Source organism: Schistocerca americana, chromosome 3, assembly GCF_021461395.2.
Source record: "Schistocerca americana isolate TAMUIC-IGC-003095 chromosome 3, iqSchAmer2.1, whole genome shotgun sequence".
Taxonomy (NCBI): Eukaryota; Metazoa; Arthropoda; class Insecta; order Orthoptera; family Acrididae; genus Schistocerca; species Schistocerca americana.
In genome coordinates, this window is record NC_060121.1 from 217,573,110 (window position 1) to 217,587,374 (window position 14,265).

The window sequence follows — 14,265 nt, forward strand, 5'->3', positions numbered from 1 at the left end:
TTCCATGGCCTCCACGCTCTCCTGACCTCAACCCTCTTGACTTTCATTTATGGGGGCATTTGAAAGCTCTTGTCTACGCAACCCCGTTACCAAATGTAGAGACTCTTCGTGCTCATATTGTGGACGGCTGTGATACAATACGCCATTCTCCAGGACTGCATCAGCGCATCAGGGATTCCATGCGACGGAGGGTGGATGCATGTATCCTCGCTAACGGAGGACATTTTGAACATTTCCTGTAACAAAGTGTTTGAAGTCACGCTGGTATGTTCTGTTGCTGTGTGTTTCCATTCCATGATTAACGTGATTTGAAGAGAAGTAATAAAATGAGCTCTAACAGGGAAAGTAAGCGTTTCCGGGCACATGTCCACATAACATATTTTCTTTCTTTGTGTGTGAGGAATGTTTCCTGAAAGTTTGGCCGTACCTTTTTGTAACACCCTGTATAGAGGCATATATAAAAAATGGTTCAAATGGCTCTGAGTACTATAGGACTTAACATCTGAGGTCATCAGTCCCCTAGAACTTAGAACTATTTAAACTTAACTAACCTAAGGACATCACACACATCCATGCCCGAGGCTGGGTTCGAACCTGGGACCGGAGCAGTTGCGCGGTTCCGAACTGAAGTTCCTAGAACCGCTCGGCCCCGCGACCGGCAATATATATATATATATATATATATATATATATATATATATATATATATAAATTTTGGTCATTGCAGGCCTTGAAATGGTGGATAATACTCTTCTTCTTTTTTCCTTTCGACATATTTCCGATTTATTTATTTGCAACTAAACTCTGTTTCGACTAGTATGACTATTCTCAATTCGAGCCATCATCAAGTCATCTCTAACACCTACACACTTCTGTTGTAAGCAGTACCATCTCTGAAAGTCGAGATCCCCTTCACTAAAAACCTGAAGATGTCTGTTGTATTACAACGCCGTCTCAAATAAAGTTTTCGAAGTCTAGTTTCTGCACCCCCTCCCGTGTATCTTTCAGTGAAGTATGACCCAGTCATACCGATTTAATTACTTCTGTTCAGGATGTGTATTGCCGTTTAGTTGAATTTATTCTAAGCAGCCAAAATAGTTCATTTAAAGTTCCCCAAATGCATTTAGCAAACACTAAATTTGTTTTTAATACGTATTATGTTAACCTAAGTATATCTTTAAAAGAAGAAACTTTTCTTTCATACTAATCTTGCTTCAGTTTAGAAAGCCTGTATAGTGTTGAATGGCATCAAGTCCTTAGTCCGAATTTCGACACATACGTCAGCCTCTGTGTCTTTGTCCTCTTACAAAACATTTATGCTGGTCATATTTACAAACATGTCGTACATGTCGTAACATATTGGAGGTTTCAGACTGAGTGTTTAGTAGCTTTTTACACAATCTGCGTGGCGGGACGTCTACCGATTAATTAGGAGCTGCCTCATAAACACACGAAAACTTCTCCCATGTTGTACTTGAGCCCTCTTTCGTGACTGGTATATATTACCCCCAGTTCATAATTTATCCGCATGCTATTTTTAATTTTGGTTTGTTCATTTAGCTACTCTTGTCATTATGACGGCTGAAATGCAGCGGAACTACCTACGCAGGCATAACAACTGACAATTCTGTAGTCATGTTGGACTGACAGCCAACCTGTTGTCAGATGCAGCAGGCTAAACGGACCCCGTGAAGCTTGCCAGACCCATGTTGGCCCTCTTTAACCACTGTGCTTCAGTACACATGTACTGTTGTGTCTCCGTTCCTGCAGGGGTAGCCACTTTATTGTCTGCGGCGGAGATAGGGGCAGACTGGCTGCAAGCAGAACTGACACTCCTCTGGTACAAACATAAAAACATCTACAGGGTGAACCTGTCCTCCGGTGCTTAGTTACAGAGTAATTGCACTTTGTTTTGATTTATTACCACTATTTATCTTTGTACTTGTATTGTGCTGAAAATATCTAAATAATAGTTCAGATCTCGACTGTGTGTCTTGTTTGGTAGCGATCTTGTGCCGTTCACTTACGGAGTTGCTGTTGACAGCAGCTTTACTCTTCGCCCTCATCCTTGCAATCGGTATTGCACGGTCGGATATCTTTTTTTCCGGTAGTGTTATCATGGTGTCCCCGGTTCGATTCCCGGCCGGGTTGGGGATTTTCTCTGCCCGGAGACTGGGTGTTCATCATCACCATTCGTGACGGTGGCTAGATTGGATTGTATGAAAATTGTACTGTGTACAAATTGCGACTTTGTACAGGCGCTGATAACAGCGCAGTTGAGCGCCCCACAAACCAAATATCATCATCATCATCGTAATTGATAGTGTTGGCTCTACGTCAACATTGAAACACAGAATTAGGAATAAATCTGCTGATGAAGAGTTGGCCGATATGCACCCCGTGTTTGGATTCACTGAATGCAATAAAAGGGCGATACAATGACTGTACGCTGACCTATTCCCACAACGACGGCAGCCACATGACACTACTTCTGTGTCATTCTCAGGGATGTTGAGTTACTTTACGTTTTGTGTTGTACGTTTTTACGACTGCGTGTTACCTACTTTTTGACTATTACACAGGCATTTTCACAGAAACAAAGGTATTTGGGGTAATGAACCGAATCAATTATGATTATATTAGTACTATGTAACGATCCACCGGAAGTATTCAGAAGATATCCGTGAAAAACCTCCAAAATTTTGTTGGTGGAGTTCACGTTCACTCTGTATACACAGAACTCGCAATGTAACGAGTCTTACATTGATTTACGATTATTTTACAGTATCCAAATAGACAGAAGACTTACACCTAAAGATCCTTGACTTGCTATCAGTTGTGGAAAAAAAAATATCACTAAGAACTCAACAGTTTAAGGAGTATAAGCCCGGAGATTAAAGTGTTTGTGTAACCACTAATAGCACGCCAAGTTTCATAAGCATACATTACTATTTAGTACAAAATAAAAAGAGCTTACGTATTTGAATATCTTTATGATATAATACTACGGGAGCAGTTGTTCCTAAGGGCACCTCCATCTTTTTCGCAAGGATTTGTTGTAAGTCGTTTTGTTGCACAATTAATTTCAGGAAAGAAAACGTGACATACCCTTTCTTTCTTCAGACAGCCGCCGAGAGGATAATTTTGACGTAAGTGAGAAGGAATGGAACCATGTTTGGTACCCTTTCATGTCGCAACAGATTTCAGCTCTCCGCTAACCTGAAACTTTCGAAACCAAATGGAGTTTATAGTTACAGGTTACATTGCACTTATACAACACTGAAAGGTACCAATCCTCCGCTGATTCTTCAACTATTTTCGGCATCGGTATGTTGAAATCATAAGATAGTAGAATAAATTTCATTATAGAGCCAAAAACACTGGTCTCGTTTACTAACTACCTTGTCATTTTTAACTTTACTTCATTTGGCCGTCCATTCCATCACGTTCACGAGCTGCCACACTAACGAAATGTGTGATTGGTTCGCTCCTCTAGCCATGTGTTAATAATGCTGAAATAAATGCTTCGGCCCCTTAAGTCAAAAGTAGATTTCAAACAGTGCGAAAGCATTCCTTTACGTGGGCACAATAACATATGCGCTTTGCTCATCCTCTCGAATTTTTGAATTCCCCCTACTCCTCCCCCTCACCACGACTTCCTTTCATTACTAGATCCTCTAGCTATCTATTTTGTTTTGATGAAGACGTATCCCGCTTAGGCAAAATACAAGTTTTACTGCTGTTACGGAATAATAAAGAGCAATTAGATATAAAGAGTAGTAATTCCGTAAGAGTAAGAAACCATCCACTTTGCCAAAGTTTGAGGTCTTTATTAAAACATAGTAGGTCACTAAGGGAGGGAGTCTGGTGATGGATGGAAGTCTGAGGTGTGGGAGTGGAAATCAGAAATTAAAGAAGACCAAAGCATTATGACCAGTGCCTACCACGACGCTTGTCGCCTGATGGCGTTGCGGGCACGTAAAGCGGTATGTAAGCTGACCAGAGACGGACGGGGGATCACTCTAGCGAAGATATGGGCTGCAAACGGGGAAATCCATTGAGATAACCGACTTTGTCAAAGGGCACATTACTATTACGTAGAGCCTGTGGACGAGTATCTTGAAATCGGCGGAGTTGGTCGAATGTTCAGGTGTTACTGTCGTGACAGTGAAACTACCATTTGGCGATAAATGGCTAGGCGATAAATGGTTGGACGTCCACGGTTCTTTACAGAACGTGGGATTCGGAAACTTGTCTGCTCTGTAAGGGAGTGGTGTGCGTACTGTAAAACCTTCGGTACACACACCATCAGATTATTTGACTTGTCGCTCTAACGAAGTAGGCGAGCGTCAGCAATATGTCTCGTGGTCTTATTGTGGCGTGTTTATCTTCTGCCGTTAGGTCAGACGATAGAAATGCCACTTGCACGCTTAGAGTAGCAGATTGACGGTGACCAACTTTATACAGAACTTGATTAATTTTTACACACATTTATTAAAATAATAAAAATCATAAACCTTAGTTAACTTGATTCTGGATGCTATTTACAATTGACAATCTGAAGTTCCTTTGGTCTTGGTACATTAATCTTATTCTCACGTATCTCTGATACTTGACAAAGTGTCTATATACTTATCTTCATGGCTATGTACAGGAATATGATAATCTTATTAGGCGCAGACTCAAACTTGACTACAGACTTATGCAGACTGGTTCAGATAAAAGCAGACTCACTAATCGGAGGTCTGTACACTCGTTATAAAACCTCGCGCGTTCAGGTATCACTGCGCGAGTGTGATCCGCGAGGAGAAAAGGTTCTACGTTAGCAGCAATCTAATTGGCTGTGTTATATATTAATACGCGGATCGGCGGAAGCAGAATTTGGTCCGTCTCTGAGACAGCGCCATCTCGTAGTGCGGAGACGGACGAGCGCTGCGCCTGCGCTGTTGTGCTTAGCGGGCCGCGCTCTAGTGGGAAAGTTGTGTACGCGCTGACTACGCGGAAGTATGTACACAAAAAAGGGACTATAGATGGTGATGTGTGGCATCTCCGCCGAAAGGCCTCGAGGGGTAGCCGCGCGGTCCGAGGCGTCTTGTCACGGTCCAGTCCTTCCTCGGGCATGGGTGTATGTGTCGTCCTTAGCGTAAGTTAGTAAGTTAGTTTAAGCAGTGTGTAAGCTTAGGTTGGTTGGTTGGTTGGTTTGGGGAAGGAGACCAGACAGCGTGGTCATCGGTCTCATCGGATTAGGGAAGGATTGGGAAGGAAGTCGGCCGTGCCCTTTCAGAGGAACCATCCCGGCATTTGCCTGGAGTGATTTAGGGAAATCACGGAAAAACTAAATCAGGATGGCCGGACGCGGGATTGAACCGTCGTCCTCCCGAATGCGAGTCCAGTGTCTAACCACTGCGCCATCCCGCTCGGTGTAAGCTTAGGGACCGATGACCTCAGCTGTTTGGTCCCATAACATCTTACCACAAATTTCCAAAATTTCCGCCGAAAGAGCACAGTGCTGATGCATGCACAAGTGTTTCGGAGCACACTGTTCATCGTACATTGTTGAACATGGAGCTCCGCAGCAGACCACCGTACGTGTTTCCAGGTTGACCCAACGACATCGTCAATTAAGACTGCAGTGGGCTCGGGACTATCGGGATTCGACCGTCGATCAATGGAGACGTGTCGGCTCTTCGCGTGAATCAATTTTTTGCACCACAAATGCCGTCATCGAGGTGAACGGCGGCTCGAAACGGGCATGTAGCATAATACTGGTGTGAGCAGTATTATGCTATGGGAGACATCCTCCTGCGCTTGCATGGGACCTGTGGTAAGACACCCTGACAGCTGCAAACCACCAGTATTCCTTCATGCTTGATGTCTTCCCCGACGACAACGTCGTATTTCAGGAGCATAACTGTCCGTGTCCCGGAGCCAGAACCATGCTACAGTGGTTCGAGGAGGATTATACTGAACTCACGTTGACGTCTCGGCGACCAATTTCGCCTCATGTAAATCCAATGGAACCCATCTGTGTCGCTGTCGGGCGCCATCACCGCGTACGCAAATCAGCGGCTAGCTGTTTATGCGAATTGCATGACCTGTGCGTAGACGTCTAATGTCTCACACCTCCACAAACCTACTAACAAACTGTCGGATCCCTGATACGCCGGATTAGCGATGTATTACGTTCCAAAGACGAACAAACAAGTTATTAAGCAGGTGGTCATAATCTACATCTACATCTACATCTACATTGATACTCCGCAAGCCACCCAACGGTGTGTGGCGGAGGGCACTTTACGTGCCACTGTCATTACCTCCCTTTCCTGTTCCAGTCGCGTATGGTTCGCGGGAAGAATGACTGTCTGAAAGCCTCCGTGCGCGCTCTAATCTCTCTAATTTTACATTCGTGATCTCCTCGGGAGGTATAAGTAAGGGGAAGCAATATATTCGATACCTCATCCAGAAACGCACCCTCTCGAAACCTGGCGAGCAAGCTACACCGCGATGCAGAGCGCCTCTCTTGCAGAGTCTGCCACTTGAGTTTATTAAACATCTCCGTAACGCTATCACGGTTACCAAATAACCCTGTTCTGGCTCATCAGTGTACGTGAGTGTGCCTTCGTAAAGGTACGCTTTCGGACTATTTGGAATCTGCTGTTAACTTAAGGGGCCGATGTATTTATTTCAGAATTATTCTATGACGTTTTAATATATATTTTTTTTACTTTCTGAGACCTCGCCTGCTGTGGCAAACTCCTCATCTCAGAGTAGCACAATTATTTCTTGAATATATTCCAATCTCTGTCGTACCCTATAGTTTTTTCCATCTACGGCTCCTTATGGTACCATGGAAGTTATTCCTTTATGTTTCAACACATGGCCTATCATACTCACCCTTCTAAACATTGATCATTTAGCCTCACCTTCATCACAAAGACTCGCAAGTCGCCGAAGTGGCGTCATATAGAAAGATTTGTGACACGCGCCCTAACAACCCCAAACGGGATCTTCCGGCTACTAATGCTACATGATCATTTACATTTCCCACATATTTCCTTCCACGGTGATTCCGTAGAAGACTTCCACATTTCTTGTCTTTAGAGGACAGGTAATTTTCAGCATCCTCCTAACACACCAAACGTGAAACACTTCGATTCTCTTCTTTTTCAGTTTACCCACGAACTTTTCAGAGCTCTGCTCCATAGATATAGTCTCAAAAAATTTTTCCCTCTGGGCCTATATTTCATACTAGTAGAGTTCTTTCTCTGAGGAAGTTCGCCGGCCGCTATGGCCGAGCGGTTATAGGCGCTTCAGTCCGGAACCGCGCTGCTGCTACTGTCGCAGGTTCGAATCCTGTCTCGGGCATGGATGTGTGTGAAGTCCTTAGGATTGTTAGGTTTAAGTAGTTCTAAATCTAGGGGACGGATGACCTCAGATGTTAAGTCCCCTAGTCCTTAGAGCCATTTGAACCATTTGAGGAATTCCCTCTATTTCTGTGCTAGGCTGTTTCCTCGCTCTCCTTGCTTCATCGAAGGCAGAAATACACTGATGTATGGAGAATGTAGCAGAACAGTAACTGCAATAATGTTTTTTATTTACAATATAGGTACAAGGGTGTGTGTCTGTATCTGTGTGTGTGTGTGTGTGTGTGTGTGTGTGTGTGTGTGTGTGTGTTTGTGTGTGTTTGTGTGTGTTTGCGTGTGTGTTTAAAGCACTTACTACTACCAAAAGCAGTGATAATCGGGTTATGGTACTTTTAAGGTATGCCCTCGAGTAACGATCTGGAAACTTGATATGACTTGAAAGTTTGATGGAAAAAAGGCAGACGCCCTTACACTTTTACAGATTTAGTGCAACGAAGACAAAATGGTCGTGCATATCTACTTGGTTTGTAAGGGCAATGGATTGCTGTCTGCTCGTAGCGCAGTGAGACTCTCTCTCTTCATTTGTCTAGACATAGATTTGGTATACGGTGAAAATCGTTAATCATCAGAGCGAAGTTTAAATCCTGGCTCTACTTTCTGCGTAACGTTGTTACAGTAAGTGAGATGTCATTGCACAGTGTCTTAAAAATAGCAGTCGGCACAGCAGCACAGGTCGGCCTGTCGATCTATCATGGAGAGAAGACTTACTTATTACTGATATTGCTTACTGGCAGCTCCGTCAAAGTACATGTGGGCCGTAAAGCTCCCGTACACAACACTTAATGGTGCCTGTTTACTCAGTACATTCATTTCCTTCCATTATATCTTGTTTCTCTCTCTCTCTCTCTCTCTCTCTCTCTCTCTATATATATATATATATATATATATATATATATATATATATATATATAGAACGGAAATTTGGCGCAACTAACAACAATGGTATGGATCAAGAAACCTACAGAGAAACTGTACAAACATACGGAGACAATCACAGAAAAGATTGGAAAACGCAGACTACAATTCTATGGACACCTATACAGAATGCCATCACACAGGCTGACCAAACAGATCTTTGACTGGGTAACCACTAGAAACAACAAATGGGTGGCAGAGGTAGAAAACGACCTGAACCAACTCAACATAACAGTAGACACAATAAACGACAGAATAAAATTCAGAAACATCATTAAGAAAAGTAAACTACATGAGATAAATGTGACAAACGAACAGGCATAAAATGGACCAAAGAACGCAAGCAAGATCACAGCCAGAAGATGAAAGAAATATGGGCAACCAAAAAGGCAATCAAGATGAAGCCGAAGACACAAAGCCGACAAAGAGCATGGACAGAGGACCGGAAACAGAAACTCAGCGAGCGAATGAGGGAAGTTTGGGCAGCAAGGAAGGCAGCAAAAGGAACTGGCCATGTAGTTTAGTCCAAATGCGCTCTTTAAGGGCAAAACACCAATAATATATATATATATATATATATATATATATATATATATATATATATATATATATATATATATATATTCTGTACTGTATGCAAGTCTACCATGATCAGTTTAGACTGGTCAGCGCAATTTTAAGTTTCTGAAGTCAGTATTGGCCTTCGACCAAGGGGAACAGTGTCGCGGGCTGTTTCCCCACGTGGCTTTGTTCGTTTGAAGAGTATTCGCCAATACTCCATGTTCGCTGTTCGGTTACTGTTTTGCGAAGTCGAAGAATAAATTTTGTGCTGTATTCTGTTGGTGAGAGGAATACTTCCTTGTGTGACGGAAGCCCATGCTCTTCAAAAAATGGTTCAAATGGCTCTGAGCACTATGGGACTTAACTGCTGTGGTCATCAGTCCCCTAGAACTTAGAACTATTTAAACCTAACTTACCTAAGGACATCACACACATCCATGCCCGAGGCAGGATTCGAACATGCGACCGTAGTTGTCGCGCGGTTCCAGACTGTAGCGCCTAGAACCGCTCGGCCACCTCGGCCAGCCCCATGCTCTTATGCAGATTCTGCAAACTATAAGGAACTGAGTGAGACCATTACAATTTGTTTGCTGCGATCAAGATTAGTTTCTGTGGCGAGGTTAATTTGACACCGCTTAGTTACGATCATTCGGCCAGTAGGAATCGGGCCGCGCGCTTGCATGCAGCCAAATAGGAGCTCGTACGTTGCTTATGTATAACTCACAGACAAGCAACGTAGCACACTTAAGTGGCGGAATACAAAGAACGACAAGATGTGTGGTAAAATGAAAGCGAGAGAAGTGAAAGAACAAATAGCATACCATCATTGAACACAAGAAAATAACTGTACGGTCCCGCAGGGATATTTGAACTTACAATTGCAAGATTTAGATTTACAAGCAGAAGCAACAACGTCTTTGCAACAGTTGCTGAGAGAAAAAGTAGTCTTCATGGTTCATGAGAGGTTACATACTAATTTACCATATCACATGGTGAAAGAAAGTAATGTATGGTGCTATAACCAGTTTTTAGTGAGTTACGTGTAAGCAACGTACGAGCTCCTATTTGGCTGCGTGCAAGCGCGCGGCCCGATTCCTACTGGCCGAATTATCGTAACTAAGCGGTGCCAAATTAACCTCGCCACAGAAACTAATCTTCATCGCAGCAAACAAATTGTAATGGTCTCACTCAGTTCCTTATCGTTTGCAAAATCTGCATAAGAGCATGGGCTTCCGACACACAAGGAAGTATTCCTCTCACCAACAGAATACAGCACAAAATTTATTCTTCAACTTCGCAAAACAGTATCCGAACAGCGAACATGGAGTATTGGCGAATACTCTTGAAACGAACAGAGCCACGTGGGGAAACAGCCCGCGACACTGTTCCCCTTGGCCGAAGGCCAATACTGACTCCAGAAACTTAAAACTGTTGTGACCAGTCTAAACTGATTATGGCAGACTTGCATACAGTACACAATATATATATATATATATATATATATATATATATATATATATAGAGAGAGAGAGAGAGAGAGAGAGGGAGAGAGAGAGAGTGAGAGAGAAACAAGATATAATGGAAGGAAATGAAAGTACTGAGTAAACAGCCACCATTAAGTGTTGTGTACAATACACAGAGCCTTTGATTATAAACTGCCTGCTTTCGTTGATGGACAATGCACTCACGCAAGCCTTCAACTGGAGACGGTTCACTGAGCTAAAGTCATACATTCTACACACCAACGTGAAAATTCGTTTTGTTGCCCCTTCCCCCAATGATTTTAGAAATTCTGAGGGAATGTTATCTGTCGCTTCTGCCATATTTGATATTAAGTCCTCTAAATGTTCAAATGTATGTGAAATCTTATGGGACTTAACTGCTAAAGTCATCAGTCCCTAAGCTCACACACTACTTAACCTAAATTGTCCTAAGGACAAACACACACACCCACGCCCGAGGGAGGACTCGAACTTCCGCCGGGACCAGCCGCACAGTCTATGACTGCAGCGCCCCTGACCGCTCGGCTAATCCCGCGCGGTTAAGTCCTCCAAAGCTCTTCTAAATTCTTATTCTAATACTGGATCCTCTATCTCTTCTACAAAAATACTGAAAACTGTATATACAAAACACGCCTGTTGCGTGTGTTCATGCTCGTAGCACTGCTGAATAGAGACTGCTAGGTAGTTATTTTAATTATGACATGCCGACATCCAGTGTTCCAAGATTATTAAGACATACATTTGTTTTATGACAAGATCAAAGTGTAGATGGTAGAGTATGTATGAGCTTAATGTTGAAGATCCGAAAATGGTAACATTGCCTTACCAAAACAGAAGCTTTTGACACCGTTCCTCACAAGCGACTTCTAATCAAGCTGCGGGCCTATGGGGTATCGTCTCAGTTGTGCGACTGAATTCGTGATTTCCTGTCTGGAAGGTCGCAGTTCGTAGTAATAGACGGCAAATCATCGAGTAAAACTGAAGTGATATCAGGTGTTCCCCAGGGAAGCGTCCTGGGACCTCTGCTGTTCCTGATCTATATAAATGACCTGGGTGACAATCTGAGCATTTCTCTTAGGTTGTTCGCAGATGATGCTGTAATTTACCGTCTAGTAAGGTCATCCGAAGACCAGTATCAGTTGCAAAGCGATTTAGAAAAGATTGCTGTATGGTGTGGTAGGTGGCAGTTAACGCTAAATAACGAGAAGTGTGAGGTGATCCACATGAGTTCCAAAAGAAATCCGTTGGAATTCGATTACTCGATAAATAGTACAATTCTCAAGGCTGTCAAGTCAACTAAGTACCTGGGTGTAAAAATTACGAACAACTTCAGTTAGACAGACCACATAGATAATAGCCGGCCGGAGTGGCCGTGCGGTTCTAGGCGTTACAGTCTGGAACTGAGCCACCGCTAAGGTCGCAGGTTCGAATCCTGCCTCGGGCATGGATGTGTGTGATGTCCTTAGGTTAGTTAGGTTTAATTAGTTCTAAGTTCTAGGCGACTGATGACCTCAGAAGTTAAGTCGCATAGTGCTCAGAGCCATAGATAATATTGTGGGGAAGGCGAGCTAAAGGTTGCGTTTCATTGGCAGGACACTTAGAAGATGCAACAAGTCCACTAAAGAGACAGCTTACACTACACTCGTTCGTCCTCTGTTAGAATGTTGCTGCGCGGTGTGGGATCCTTACCAGGTGGGATTGACGGAGGACATCGAAAGGGTGCAAAAAAGGGCAGCTCGTTTTGTGTTGTCACGTAATAGGGGAGAGAGTGTGGCAGATATGATACGCGAGTTGGGATGGAAGTCATTAAAGCAAAGACGTTTTTCGTCACGGCGAGATCTATTTACGAAATTTCAGTCATCAACTTTCTCTTCCGAATGCGAAAATATTTTGTTGAGTCCAACCTACATAGGTAGGAAATATCAAAATAAAATAAGAGAAATCAGAGCTCGAACAGAAAGGTTTAGGTGTTCGTTTTTCCCGCGCGCTGTTCGGGAGTGGAATGGTAGAGAGATAGTATGATTGTGGTTCGATGAAGCCTCTGCCAAGCACTTAAATGTGAATTGCAGAGTAATCATGTAGATGTAGATGCAGATCATCTAGTAAACACATTACTAGCGACCTTGGCTGTTTGGAGTTTTTCCGGAGTTCTTAACACATTTATTTTTCGCTTTGCTCCTGGCCGAAAAGTTATTGGGGGTGAGCAAAATAATTGGGACACTGTGTCTGTCGTCGATCAACTACGAAAGATTGGACTTGGGGGGAGAGGTCAGGGAGGGATACCATGTAATCCTCTTGCATTATTGCGGATGCCTTGGCAGTGACTCCAGGTCACAACAAGCGAGATAAGTAGCGATTTGGCTCTGCGGAACGAGAACTGGCGCGAAGCCGCTGGCTCCGATCCGATATTTTAATTAGAAGCCGGCCGGCCGGTCCGGCGGCCGCGGTCCCTCTTTGCCTCAGACGCTGACCGCTGACCCAGAGCGCAGGAGGCAGCAGCAGTAGCGAGCGCTCCGGGACCGCGACGGACGCAATTACGGCCGGGCACAGGAGAGGAACAATCAAAATAGTTTGGCGCTGCCGCCGGCCGGCTCCGGCTCGCCTCGCACCGCCATAATTACTTACTTGGCCAGCGGGACCGGGCCCTGGGACCGCCACAAAGAGCGGGCAGTCTCCTTTGTGCCGCCGCGGAGCACTGCGCGCCCGGCTTTGAGTGGTCGCCGCCCCTGTGCGCACTTGCCTGCCTAATCACGATCATGATCACTGGAAATTAATTCAAATACTGGTGCGCCGGCCCCGCCTACAAAGGGTACGTTTCTCGCACCGCTGGTCCCCCGCGCCCGTGATAAGGACAGCGATAGGGACGAGCGGACGATAGGAAAGGGACAGAGGAAGAGGGCGCAGAGGAAGCAGGGAGAACGACACACACACATACCGGCAGTCAGTCCACGGCGGAAGCCTTTTGTACCTCTCGTGCGCAGAGACAAGCAGCGGCTTACGTGTTCTGCGGTAACGCAATGCGCAATTTCCCCGCCTGCGGCCGTAATTAAATATTTTACCCCGCGGGCAGCTTCGCCCGTTCGACTCTCACCCCCCGCCGGGGCTCCCGTCTTCTGCTATCACCCTCCTTTTGAGGCAGCACAGGCATCCGCCCGATTGGTATAACGCAATTAAACCGGCAGAGGGCGCATATGCACGGCTCCAATTGCCGGCGTCCCGTTCGTCAGAAGAGGGACCGATGCGGGCAATTTGCGACTGCCAGGCTAGCTTCTGACGTCTGATTCCTGACGTGGTCTTATTCCGTTTGAAATAGCCGGGAGAGCCAATACCGTAACGTGAAATGTTTGAAACCTCCCCTTAGAAAAATTTATGAATTACTGCGCTGGTAAACCCCTAACGTTGTTTGATTTTCAAACAGCTGAGCAGAACTGAACGTACTCAGACATTTATTCTGATCAACACTAAACTGACACACAATATTTTTAGCGCAACGCAATCTGCCTTTCAATAATCCCTACAAAGGAATGGCCCTGACCAACAATAACCTACACCTTTCATGAATCACTTACCACACAAAAATCTTCGTTACTCAAACTACTGCAATACAGCGAGCGCCACTACTGCCAGCTAAATAAAGGATTCTAACTACTGAAGGCACTAATTACTGACAGGCATAGTCAGCAAATGAAAGATTTTGCTACAGAACAAACAATGTATTTACCTTAATAATGTTCAAAAGTCATAATACACATATCAGTTCATGGCATCCAGTCTTACAAATTTCGTTTTTCTGACGGACACACGTCCAGATCGTCCGCTCTCAAAACTCTGTCATCTCTCAAAAATGGCTCAAATGGCTCTGA